Source organism: Micrasema longulum, unplaced genomic scaffold (genome assembly GCF_059751315.1).
Source record: "Micrasema longulum isolate JH-2025_06_02 unplaced genomic scaffold, ASM5975131v1 h1tg001565l, whole genome shotgun sequence".
Taxonomy (NCBI): domain Eukaryota; kingdom Metazoa; phylum Arthropoda; class Insecta; order Trichoptera; family Brachycentridae; genus Micrasema; species Micrasema longulum.
This window is the reverse complement of record NW_028278748.1, coordinates 89695-99614: the sequence shown is the minus strand read 5'-3', so window position 1 is coordinate 99614 and position 9920 is coordinate 89695.

Sequence of the window (9920 nt, the reverse complement as noted above, 5' to 3'; positions counted from 1 at the left end):
CGAATCTTGATCATTTTTTTTTGCACGAAGGAAAGATGGTCAGTCTTACGCTTTAGGTGCCAGGGGCTAAGAAATATTCTTGTCTTGAAACACCGTTTTAAATAAATATTTTACATCAACCATGACGGGAATCGAACCCGAGACCTCTTGCATGGCAGGAAAATGCGCTGATCATTACACCACGAAGTCGACCTCATTTATCATTATTTTTATAAACTGTATATTTTTTTGTAGTTCCTGTTTTAGATTGAAAATATTTACTTAACAAATTAAGAATACACATTATTGTAAGACGTCACTCCGTTTCATGTAAACAATAATTATTTTATTACAATATTTGATTTTGTCCAAACGTTTGTAGACAAAATACTAGATTTCACCCCCTTCATCTTAAATCAGCCAATGACAGGTCATAAGCCCTGTAAATGCCTAGAATTCCATATTCCTTTCCTTAAGGTATTCTCCGTCTCTATTGTAATTTGTTGATATTTTTTTTAGCTTTTACGTAATGGAAAACGTTAATATAAATGCATGATATTAAATCTGCATAAAAAAATGTATTCCATTGTAATAATATGTATATTTTTCTGAATATTTTTTTAAAAATCTTCCTGTGGTCTTATCCCATTTCCTAATGAACAATGATTGGATTTTCTCGCTAATATCCGTGTCCCTGTTAAAGGTCTAGTTGTCTATGCAGATCTGGTGACTTCCAAAAATAATAAAACGTTTTCTACTGATTTCGGCAAATTGATCATGTCCAATCAATTAAATCCAATCAATGAATTCTCTTTCCTCTTCTCGTCAATACGATGAAGTACATATCATGCACTTCTAGATGATATTTATCAGCACAAAGATGCCATGACCCTTTGGGCAGCTTTGCTTGTTTGGTAACGACCAACTTTTTATTGTATGCGGGCTCCGCCAAGGAGACTTAAATCCTTTGATGCAGTGTGGAGAATTAGTTAGGCAAGTTGCAACAGTTATTTTTTTTTTCCAAATCTTAATTTGAAAAATCTAAACCATTTTTATCAAGCTTCACTAAAACGTCTTTCTCATAATATGTAGATTGCTTTTGAATTATCTTTGAGACTGCAGAAATTAAGATTTAAGCTGACACCAAAATAATGAGTTTATTTCAAGTGAGTCGGTTCGCTACATCCATTGCTTGGTAAATGTTCAGCGGGGTGAGAAAAGAAGTATCTCTGGATAGGAACACATTTATCATTTTAAGCAGTAGAGATGTACCAACTAGCTCGCTAAATAATACTGTTATTACTTTGTACTGTGAATGTTTAAACTTTCAATTTACTTGTTCATTTGTAGTTTATTTGGTTATTTTGTTCATTCGGAGATTCCTAAATAAATTCAACGCTAGGAATTCTATCTCATTTCTCATTATTTCATGCGTGAAACTACGTCTATACATTTCTGTTACTTTTTTATTTGTAAAAAGAAAAATCAGTCTTCAATTCAGAGTTAAACGTTTTTCTTCGTAATTGAAGGTAGTTATCCAGAAAGCGGCCAGTCCACAATTTTGAAAAAAATAGATAAAAAAATAGATGTTATCGGATGCATTAAGATTAATTCTATGTTTTGTTAAAAACAACCAGACCGCTTTCATACAAAAAACTGTAATAATCACATTCTGAAAATAGTGTCAATCACAAAAACGGCATTTTTGTATTTGCAGGAAACACCCACAGCACTGGAAAAAATTATGGTACTTTAAAAATCATTAAAACTGGTCAAATACACAATAAGATTCGTATTTGTATTGTAAAAAATAACTAATGTATTCATTGTTTATCATTTTTCAAAGTCGAAAACATACCAATTGTTTTATAAATTTTATAATTCACTCTTTTCACAACAGTGCTATTATCTCAGTTTCACTTTTCTATGGCTGGCTGCTTTCTGCATAACTACGTTTAATTGTTATTCATTTTACTATTTCTTCACACATGTTTATATAATATATTCACGGGATGTTGTTTATATTTGTGGGGTTTATAGTCTATAATCGATGACAAACACACTTGTTAAATAATTTTACCTTAAATTGTAATGTATAAATGTGACGACCGATGAAGCAAGTTAGCGTTTTCTTTATAATCCAAAACAACATATTATGCAGATTTAACAGTATTACACATAAATACGAGAGCATTGTTCTGCAGTACATCAACATTATCCCTACCGTGGAGATATAAAGAACAAAGGAACGTGGCCCATAAAGAGATCACTGGGCGCAGTCAACGCCCAGTCAGTTAGTTTCAGCATGCAGTTCAAATGTAATTACTTCAACTCCTCATAGCTGGAGCTCCACTAACCCTCAGCAACCTAATCCTACATATAAGGTGTTAAAAAGTATTCCGACCGTTGTTTATTTTTATTTAAAAAACAGCACTAAAGGAAAACAAAATGATGTAAATTATACGCCGTTTACAAAAACATTTTCTGATCTATAAAATACGGTTTTGGTTTTACGTTGCACAAATAATTTTATATCATTATAAAATCAAAAAAGAATTTCAGTAGATGATAATTTTCTGTTTACGTTCAATCAATGAAATAATGGAGTAAACAAGTAATGAGAATACATTATTGACCAATTTTTTGCTAAATAATAAAGGAGTATACATTAACTAATTTGTTGTAATTTGTAATCTTGTTCTCTTCGGAAAAAAATCTTTGGAAAAAAACAGACGAAACTTTTATTATGTCAACACCCATACTTATGGTAAAAGTTTTATAATGAAGCATTCATGGCTGTTCTTTAAAATGAAGTTCTTATTCAATATCGACCGAGATAATTTTGCTTTATTATTTTAGAACAAATAAGTCAATAATGTATTATCTTTATTTGTTTTTATTCTTTCGATTGAACGCGGACAGAAAATGACAAAAATGCTCACTATCGTCTACTTGACATTCCATTTTCAAAGCTTTAAATCGAATAAAGTAACAAATGTAACATACAAACAAATATACCATCTTGTAGATGAAAACATTTTTTTTTGTGTGATTATTTTTTTTTATTTGTGGTGCCGATTTTTAAGTTTGTAAAAAACCGATACAACCAACTTATTTAATTTTAGCTTCTAATGTTTGCAGAAAAAATGCAACAAGCAATGTATGACTCGCCTACAATCTGTATTGAATGCTGCAGCGAGACTTATTTTCGGAATCTCTAAGTTCAGTCATATTGTGTACCAGATATTATGTTATTGTCTTATATATACTTACTGTAAACTAATTTTTATTATTTGTTTTTAACAATAATTTGTTAATACCATTTTTTTAAACATATAATTATATATAAATATATTATTTTTTTTGTTTAAATTCTTTACAAGTTATTAACAATTTGCTTATAAATTCAATGACTTTTTTTTTTTACTATGTAAAGTTTCACTTTTTATTTTGCATGGCAGTATGCTTTTTCTTGTTTCTACATGAATACAAAAAAGCGTTGTTTTTCTTTTTAATTATTACTTACTATGTTTGTACTTACCTGTATATTTTTTGTAAATGCCCCTTGGGCGTATTGTAAAATAAAATAAATAAAATCACTTCACTACTTCGGGAATTACACTGGCTACGTTTTCCACAGAGGGTCGAATACAAACTCTATTGGCTTTTGTATAAGTCACTGCACAACTCTGCTCCGGAATATCTAAGGGAACTATGCATTCCCGATGAACTAGCTGACTGGCGTCTCACGCTTAGATCAGCTACGTCTACGGCGAGAGGAAAAATTATTATATCTCTACACAAGCAGCGCACTAAATTTAGTGAACGCCAATTTGCGGTCGCAGGCCCTATGGCATGGAATGCTCTCCCAGCAGAGGTGCGAGGCTGTAAAAGTGAAGTGATGTTTCGGAAAAAAATTAAAACCCACTTGTTCTCTAAATCGTTTGAATGAATCCGTTACATGTGACAACAAAGTATATTGTTTTAATAAATTACAAATTTAAAAGCTTTAATTAAATTTATTTATCTATAGAATCACTATGTAAAGCGCCCTTGAGGTATTATTTTATTTTATTTTATATTATTGAAATAAACGGCACTTAGTGCCTTTTACATACTAGTTACATATACAATTAAATATACATACATGTAAGCATAAGTAATACAGAGCATTTAAAACAATAATATTAATTAACAAATTAAGAAAGTCTAAAAAAGATAAACTATATAAAATAATAAAATATTACCAGGGTTCGAATTATCGATAAAAAAAAGATAATTTGGTATAAGAAATACTTTGAACCAGTTAAAAAAAACTAAGAAAACAATTTTGAATAACATAACATAAAAAAATAATATTTGTATTATTATTTAAAACTAATACTTAGGTTAATAGTATATATTTATGTATAAAAATATAAAAGGTTATTACGAAAGTTATATTATGAAAATGGCGCTATATAAATTATCCATAATAATTTTATGTTTATAAATTATCAATATTGATACTAGTCTTCAATGGGAAAATAAATTTAAAAAACCAAAAGAGGAGAGGTACAGGAAGAGAATGTAGATATTTCTTGGGGCGTGATTTAAACAAAGCAGTCGAGCCACATGGACATTATATGAGTTGGAGAAAAAAGACGAACAAATTGTGGATAGGAATTAGAGGGTACTTGAAAAATAAGAACAAAGAAGTAAGCTATGAACTGATAAGAGCTGAATTTTTTACTGACTGAAGTTATAAAGGAGCTTTAGGACTATGATTTATAATGAACAGAAATGAGAGGGGGCGATAGTCTCTCTGCTGTTCTGTTTAATTATTAGCATTAAGTATGTATCCGGACCGTGATAAATATAGGACTGGGTGTTAGGATGTGTGTTGTATGTGTGTAAAATAGAATCAGAATACTTGATTCTTTTTCACTCCGTGGCAACTAGGTAAAAATCCTGAAAACAAATCAGGTTAAGTAAAGTGCGTCTCGTAGTATAATGATTGTCATTATTATGCGTGGTTGGCGAACAACGTGCTAACCACTTTACTATATGGAGAGCTAATCTACACTCGATTTTTAAGCACATGACAACTATTCTACCGTCATAATAAGATACAGAATAAGTAAAATATCTACAAGCGATTTCGAGTCATTTGAAAAAATACTTTAGTCATAGAATTAAGAATAGTCCAGCAGCTCAATCACAAATGACTATCGACGTGCTAATTAGCGGCGTGATAACAACTTTTCACCGTGATTGTTTATCGTATGCGCGGTTACAATGAAACATCCGTGAAAGTTATCGATCGGGATTATTATATTTATTAATATTGTCATACTTTAACCTGATGCTTGGCAACACCTAATATTTTATGTCAAAATTCAAAATATTTACTTTTCGCAACGCATAATCCGTCACATATTTGAATTTTACCGGTGTAAATGAATATTCCTAAACTGTAAGTAAAATAATTTAATTTTATTATTTTGTTCACAATTTATCATGCTATTTATTTGTTTGGAATCAAATTGAGAAGGCAATTAAACAAAAAAAATTTGAAGAAGGTATGTACATGATAAACAACAAACATAACATTTTACCGCGATTTGACGTTTGACTACGGAACTTATCTATGGCGTTTTGCAACACGACCGCGTGTTCATAATTGCGTGCTCATAATTGTTCGTTGTGATCGCTCAAATACTTAGCACGTTTTTTAGCTCGTCGATAGTCATTTGTGATTGAGCCCCTGAAACTGCATACGCGCATCAAACAGAAGGTGACTTAACTACTCTTCAACGAGTAGATTTACGTTTTGACCAATTAGTTTATTTGTAGACGTGACTCATTACGCAACTCTCGCTTTGAATTTAACTATGCCGCGCTTTAGAAACGGATCATATTTCATGTGTAAGTAGCAAATGCATGTGTAAGAAGCTAATGCATGTGTAAGAAGCTAATGCATTACTTAAAAATTTGATTATTTTTCCATCTGTCGGATTGTCAAACAATACAAAATTGACATTTTGTTAGTGTTGCCCGGGTAGTCTAATTTTTTACGCTACTTTGTTTATCTAATGAGAGAACAAATGAAAAATTAACAATTCGTATTAAACAACGCCGTGGTGAACGTGTGATAGACATTATCCTTCAAAAATAAAATATTATTTAACATGACAAAAAAATATCAGTTTCACGTAAAATAAAATTTGTTTTTTTTTAAAGTTCAATTTTAACAAACCCTGATTAAATAACTATTTACTTATCTTCTCTGTTATGTCAAACAATGTTTTCGTGTCTACAATAAAATTTTAGAGAAATTAACAAATTGCTTTTTTTTTAAAATAATTATTTTACATTTGTGTTATGATTATAGTTTTTTGCAATCTGGAAACATTACAAGGTGACTTCACGCATGCGCGTGGTGAAAATGGGGCAAATTGGGGGGTTTTTTGGACACAGCTCGATGTATTCAAATATGGACTATTCGTAATTCTATGACTTGAGTACAACAAACGATATATTTCTGTATTTCAGAGGCAGACGGATGCAAATCCAAACGTCAAATGTTCCACGAAAACATAAAAAATTTACTTTTTCTAAGTAATTTCTGATCATTTATAGCATAAATTTGTATTTTCAGTATTTTAATACATTGGTTCTTTCATTATCAGACTTACATTTTTTCAAAATTAATGGACATGATCATAAACTGGATACGAAAATCGAAATGTCATTTCTTCGAATTCTGGATTTGCATCCGTCTGCCTCTGAGGTAAAGATTTATTTATTTTTATTTTAACACTTTATATACAGTTTACATACATATGCATAAGAGCGGGCATATTTCTTTAAGGCAATTTCTTCCTACCTACCCTAACCGTTCAATTTCGAACATGTTGTTGGTTTATAATTAATTTATTTATAAAACAAAATATAAATATATTTTAGGAAGAAAGATCGACCAAACATCTACACTATACTATGAATAGAGAAATGGTTAAAGAGGGAAGGAAAGAGGGAGGAAAGGGGAAAAACTTATATATTCAAGACGTGACATTTCAGTCTCTAACATTAGTGGGTAGATATTCTAAAATCGAGCCGATACTGCTGTGAAAGAGAAGGCTAAAAAATAAGAGCGGTGAATGGATAAACAAAATGTTTTTTTTAGCAAAAACGCAAACTGATTTTATGCTTAGAAAAAATTTAACGTTGTTATGCAGAAAGCACCCAGCCATAGAAAAGTGAAACTGAGATAATAGCACTTTTGTGAAAAGAGTGAATTATCAAATCTACACAACAGTTGGAATGTTTTTGCCTTTAAGAAATGATATACAATGAATACATAAGTTTTGTACAATTAAAAACAAGAATCTAATTACGTATTTAATCAGTTTTAATGGTTTTTGAAGTACCACAAGATTTTTCTATTGCTGTGTGTGTTTTCTGCAAATTAAGGAATGCCGTTTTTGTGATCGACACCATTTTCAAAAGGTGATTAATACACTTTTTTATATGAAAGCGGTCTGGCGGTTTTTGTCAGAAAAAAGAATTGATCTAATTGCACCTGTTAACATCAATATATAATTTTTCTGATATTGTAAACTAGCTGCATTCTGCTTAACTACGTTCAATTTGCATACTGTGTTAATACTTATGATTATTTTCAGTTTCCAATCATTTGCATAAAGTTGATAATTACTCAAAAGTGTCATATCTCAAAATATGGCTTACGCAAATAGCTGCCTTTTTGCCCATAAAGGCAGTTAACTGACATGACTTGACCCTATACTATGTTTTTATAACCCTAACGGGCTTTATTCCTCTCACAAAACTCACAAAACCCTTTGGTCTGCCTTTGCAGAGTAAGATATTATTCGTTTTTATCTCCCATTTTTCACGTGTTGCTGGCTTTTTTCCTAGGTGAATAAGAAAATTATACTATATAATATATTTACAAAACTGTTTGCGTGCTCAAAAGAACTTATTCTTTTAATGTTAGGCCCTCATTAACTTTGAATGTTCATAAGGCAATTCGTTGCGTAATTTAGTATCATACTTCAAAATGGAATAAAGTAACTAATGTTCTTTAGTCATTTTAACATGGAGAAAATTAATGGCTAATGTTTTATTTCGGATATTAACGTGTTTGTCCAATGGACGTATAATTTTGAAAATCTCTCTCGATGTTTTTTTTTTACAAATAACATTTACATAATTTACAATTTTATGAACACAATTAATTGTTTTAATATTCATGTCCCGACATATTTGAATTTTAATCGGTCTTAATTCGTAACAAAAAACAAAAATGTGTTTTTGAGATAATTTTATAGGTATCAGTTCAGTGTTGCAAAGCAGCGTTTATTTAATAATTACAAAATACATATAAGAATTTGTTACCCACTAAGTCTTAAGACTTTTCGGTGAGACACATTTTTTTTACTACAGGTTTATATTACATTTATTTTATTTATATTTTACAAATGTATTTATTAACAGGCATTATAAAGTATCTAGAAGATATTTCTTCAACTCTTTTTTTTTAAATTTGAAGATCTTTCATGTTAATGATGGTTTGTGGGAGATCATTGAACAACCTTGGAACAACGCAATTTTATGTTCGCTCTCCGAAGTAATTTGTAATGTTGACATATTGTAAAAAAATATTTATATTTTTAATTTATTTTATTTTCATTTAATTTGGGATTTTTACAGCTATTACATTAACAAAATAAGTAGAAAAAATTTAACAATGCTAGAGCCAATTCAAAAAATCCACTGTAAATCTAATGACACATAACTTATAAGGAAAGATTTTACGTAATTGTATGTGTGCGACGTTTGTATTCATGTGTATGTGAATGTGTGTATGCGTGAATGAATGAGGGAGAGGGTACATGTGCATGTGGGAATGAATAAGGTTGAGGGTGCGTGTGTGTGGGTGCGTAAGTATAAAAAAATAATTGTTTAAAACTTGTAATTGTATTAAAAATGGTACAAGAAAGAGCTTAGTAAAAAGTATGAAACCGTTTTGTTAAAATTCAAATCCAGAAATGTTATAAATTGTATTTTTTAAAAGTATGTTAAATTTCAAAACCGTATTCTGAAAAAAAAAGCATTATATTATAAAATTTAACTGATAAACATCGAACGAATAATTTGCGACGAGTCCCATACAATACGAGTACGGTAGGTAACCGGAAAATGCAGTAAATACGATATAATGTCAACAATGAAATAAGTTGTGACAATACGCGAACGTTGATTCAAAACGAACATACAAATACATATTATATGCACCTACATAATATATAAATAAGAATAACATATAAGTTTGATAGAAATTATTCGAATTATAAAAATCAAATACACAAGATTTGATTAAAAAAAATATGCTGAGGAGTGGACGAGGTGTGAAAAGTACTTCGTCTTGGTAGGAGGAAAATTTGTAAGTGGACTGTATTGTTGGGGAACCTCTCAGGTAGCGCAATTCCACTTACCTGCTGATGATGAGGCGTGGCGGTCGAAAGACGCTGGCACAGCTTTTATAGATGGATCTGGCAGTCTTAAATCAATGATGCAGGCACAGCTCGCTTGAGGAAATATCAGTATGGCATTTCACTTGTTTTCTGTTAGACTAGTACTGTTAATATAATGTTGTTTCCGGCACTCACGCGTAGAATTATTGCTACATGAAGTGCGCTAGGAAATAGTAAGGATGGGTAGGTAGATATGGATCAGGTTGAGAATTGATCCAAACGAAACACATGGATGATTTTACATTCGAATTCAAATACGCAATTGTATTAGAATTTTGTTCAGGTTTCAGCCAGTTTCCGCTATGCTTTCGGTTTTGGCCGAAAACTTCCCAAAACTTCGGCTCAAACGAAATCTACAGTCGGGATATGTAGAGTTACTCTTAATTGTACTCGGGTGGAAAA